The following is a 3,857-nucleotide window of genomic DNA, read 5'->3' as shown; positions in this document are numbered from 1 at the left end:
ATAGCACTGCAGTATTTTCTTAAAATAGTAATTAAAACCATCCTGTCATCCTATAGCTTTCAAGGGAAAAAATGTTATTGTTAACAGACTTCTCTGAAATGTTTGCAAATCAGTTAGGTTAGTTCCCCTGCCTTAGACACCATCTTTGTTCCTGGACAAACAAATGGATCGTACCATGATAGAAATAGTCGATAGGACTTGTCGTTATGGAGTCTTAGCAATCAATCTGTTATTCCAAGAGTTAAATTAATTGTGGCATCTAGATACAAGGTGTGTACTAGTAGTAGCACGCTGTCTTACTGAATTTTAGTGTGTCATAATTAATCTAGTTAGGGCTTTTAGCTGTAGTCACAGGCCAATAAGGAGATGACAAGAAGATTATGAAATTCACTTATTTGTTGATCATTCATTCATTATCTACTGTGTGCAGAGCACTATACTAAATCCTGACTGATATGCAATTTAGATAAGCAGTGTCTCTGTTCTTAAGAAATCATAATCAAGAATAGATGACCCAAATAAAAATTACTATAAAGTGTCATGTAAGTATATGGGGAATTTGCAAAACAAAGAGCTTTGTGTGATTTAGAAGGGAAAATCACTGCTAACAGAGAAAATAAGGCAAAGTAATATGGAGAAGGTAGAAATTAAGGAGTGAATTTATATGTTGTTTCACCCACAGGGCAATATAAATGATTGAAGAACACTCTCAAGGTCTCTTTGAAGACTTTTAGAATCTGTTGCATGACATGGAAGGCACCAGGAAAGAACCACTAGGATGAGGCCCACATTAAAAATAGGATAGAAGTTTATGTCATATGTTTTCCCCTTTCTCTGGGGTCATTTTGTGAATCTATAGCCACTAAAAATTTACCTGCAGTGCAAGCATTTATAAGTATTTCATTCCTTTCATTCTTAAGTTCAGTGAAAAATATATTGGAAACCACTCCTCTTCATGCAAAGCATAGACAGTAGGGGTTAAAGACTTGTTACTAGGGCTTGGGCTCTGAAAACTTACAATCAAGGCAGAGAGTTTTATTAAAACTAATAAATAGCTTTCCTTTAAAACAGAAGAATTATTTAGAATTACAGCAGTCAATATCATTATTATATTGTCCAAGGTAATTTAAATTCAAATACTTCCAATTCTGTTATTATATATGTTTTAAAAATGAGAATTTATTTCAATAAAACATTATAATAGGGAATATTTTAAGCAAAATATAAATTTTAAGTTTTCTTCTACCTAATTTCTTTCCTAATTTCTAATCTCAAGAGAACTCAGAAAACAGAATCATTTCACAAAAACTCATAAGGTGCAAACTTTCAGGAGTCTAGGCACTTTCACAAGCAAACTTCAGGTCTTTGTTAAGATAAAGTGCCGTATTTATTTTATATTTTCTGGTGCATGCTGGCTATGGGCAGAATAGGGCTAATTTAAATAACTTTTTGCCTCAATTCCAGCTCCAGCCCACTTCTACCTTCTCCTGCCCATGGCTTCAGGGCTGGAGTTTCAGCTACCTAATATGCTGGAGGCTAATCTTTGCCAATCCTGTCCCCTGAGAACCCAGGCACAGACCAGCCTGAAAAGCAACCTGAGGATACCAATGATACCACAATTTATTGTAGTAGTTATGTATTGCTTAACCATTTAACATATATACAAACACGCTACCATTTTAATAGGTTATTATATACTTTGCCATATCATTGATGCATTTTTTTAGTTTTGTGCTCCAACACTATTTCCCTCATAAGCTTTGTGGTTTTTAATATGTCATTTTGTGTAGCTTGATGCTTTGCCAAATTATAGCAGAACTGACTATACTTGGGGCCTTCAGGAGATTTATTATTCCCATTAATTGGGAATTAAATATTCTAATCCTTTTTCCTATCCTTTGGAAATCAGCCAATAATCTGTCTCTAAATTCCATGTGTTTGTGATAGATGATACCTTTATGATGTCCATGTTTGCTATTGTGTCTAAAAAGACTAAAGAGTAGAAAGAAAAATTTGATTCATTATCTACTTGTAAAGACTATCATATGCTTAGTTGCTACCTTGCAGATATTTATTGGGTCTGGAGAAGATAATTAATTTCATTTGATCCTCCCAACTACTATAGAAAGTAGATACGATTATTTTCTCTCTTTTATGATGGTACTAAGGCAGACATAAGTTAAGTCATTTGTTCAAAACAACACAGTATCTGAGCACAAATTTGTACTTGGAACTTCTAGGCCAGGTGCTCTCTATTCATTACATTTATTTTACTTTATTTTTAATTATTTAGCTGCCATAGCTTTGTGAAGCAAAAATGTAAGTTTGTCAATCATTACTTTTAAGTATTAAGATTACTAACCTCACTACAGGTTTTGCCTCAAGGAGTTGGGTAGCTTTTCTCTCTACAAGCAGGCCAAACTAGAAAATAAGAAAATGAAATAGGAAGATTATTTTGACTTCTGCAGGCAAGAGTCTACTGAGAGTAAGTACAAACTCAATTCCCTAATCATCTAAATGGCCTCAGACCACTAACATAGATCATATTTCACATACTACCAAGTTATGTACTCTGGCTATCTTTCCATCTTCCATGTTGGCATTTGGCCTTTTCCTCTCCCTCTCTTTCTTTCTCTTCTTCTCCAGTCCCTTTCTTTTCCTTCCTTTTCCTTTTCCTCACCCTCCCTTCTTCTCTTATAGTATCTTGAAACTCCCCACAGTATGAGCAAATATTGAAATTGAAAAACATACTCGAGTAGTCTTTCTGCTACCATCAAATGAAAAACAATTCTTTTCTTAGAATTTACCATCCAACATTCTCACTCTCACTATCACCCATTTGCCTCTTCCCATTCCTACTACACAAAATGCAAATTCAATTTCTGGTAAGGTAACTAACAGGATGTTGAACTGCTTTATAAATCTTTCTCCAAAGAAATTTGGGAGTGAGGGATAATTAGGAGGAAGGATTATTCAAATCACATAAAGTGTGTTCCCCAGCAGAATTAAAGTAGAGATAGATAGATAGATTGATTGATTGATTGATTTTAGGTATTTAATCTATAGCTTGCCCTCCTTAGAGTGAAAGAAGGCATAAAAAGTAAGAAAAAGCAAGTGAGAAGAAAATTGCTTCATTTTAGCAACATATATCCTAAACTTGGAAAAATACGGAGGTTGGCATAATCTCTGTGCAATGATGAAATAAAAATTTGTGAAGCTTTACAAACTTTAAGATAAAATTTAAACCAGGTAACTAAACAAGCAAATATTTTAAAAATACATCTTTTTTAAAAGTTTGAAAGGAGGAAGTGGTGCAAGATGAAGTAATGAGTTCAATTAAAACTGTATTGGGATTCATTTTAATTTTTTTAGATAATCATAGATTTAAAAAAGGATCTCAGAAGGCATCAACTCCAATCCCCATAATTGAAAAAGAATTGAGACCTCATACAAGTAGAAAGGGGTAGAACTGGTTTTGAACAGAATGTCTTTTATTTCCTGTGACTTCAAAAAACAATACCCCTTCATTGTACTTCACTGCCTCCTATGTTTTAAACTAAAGGTAAGAAAAAGGTGTGATATTAATTTCATAGTATCAGAAGTATACACTGCCTCCTGGTATTATGTCTAGGATATAGTAGGTCTTTAATACAGGCTTTTTATTTGATTGACAAAGATACTACAAGCAACCCCAAATTAAAAGTCTTACATAGTTCCTTCATTTGAAATTCTAGTGCTGCTCCATTTTGACTTGTCTTCATGGTTTTTTAAATTAAATTGCCTTGTTGTTTTTTTCTATGATTCTATAGCCAAAACATAGTTTTAATTATCTTGTGACTAATGTCCTGAAAATAGAA

At 33.5% G+C, this 3,857-nt stretch overlaps 1 non-coding gene across 1 annotated transcript; it reads left to right on the top strand.

Moving 5' to 3' along the window:
* The first annotated feature begins 3,126 nt into the window (after positions 1 to 3,126).
* On the top strand, positions 3,127 to 3,231 carry LOC141542009 (U6 spliceosomal RNA). Its single transcript, XR_012482015.1, has one exon. It is a non-coding gene; the product is annotated as a U6 spliceosomal RNA (small nuclear RNA).
* Positions 3,232 to 3,857: the final 626 nt, after the last annotated feature.

This window comes from Sminthopsis crassicaudata, chromosome 4 (genome assembly GCF_048593235.1).
Source record: "Sminthopsis crassicaudata isolate SCR6 chromosome 4, ASM4859323v1, whole genome shotgun sequence".
Classification (NCBI taxonomy): domain Eukaryota; kingdom Metazoa; phylum Chordata; class Mammalia; order Dasyuromorphia; family Dasyuridae; genus Sminthopsis; species Sminthopsis crassicaudata.
Note: the sequence above shows the minus strand (reverse complement) of the source record. Positions and strands in the feature narration are given on the sequence as shown.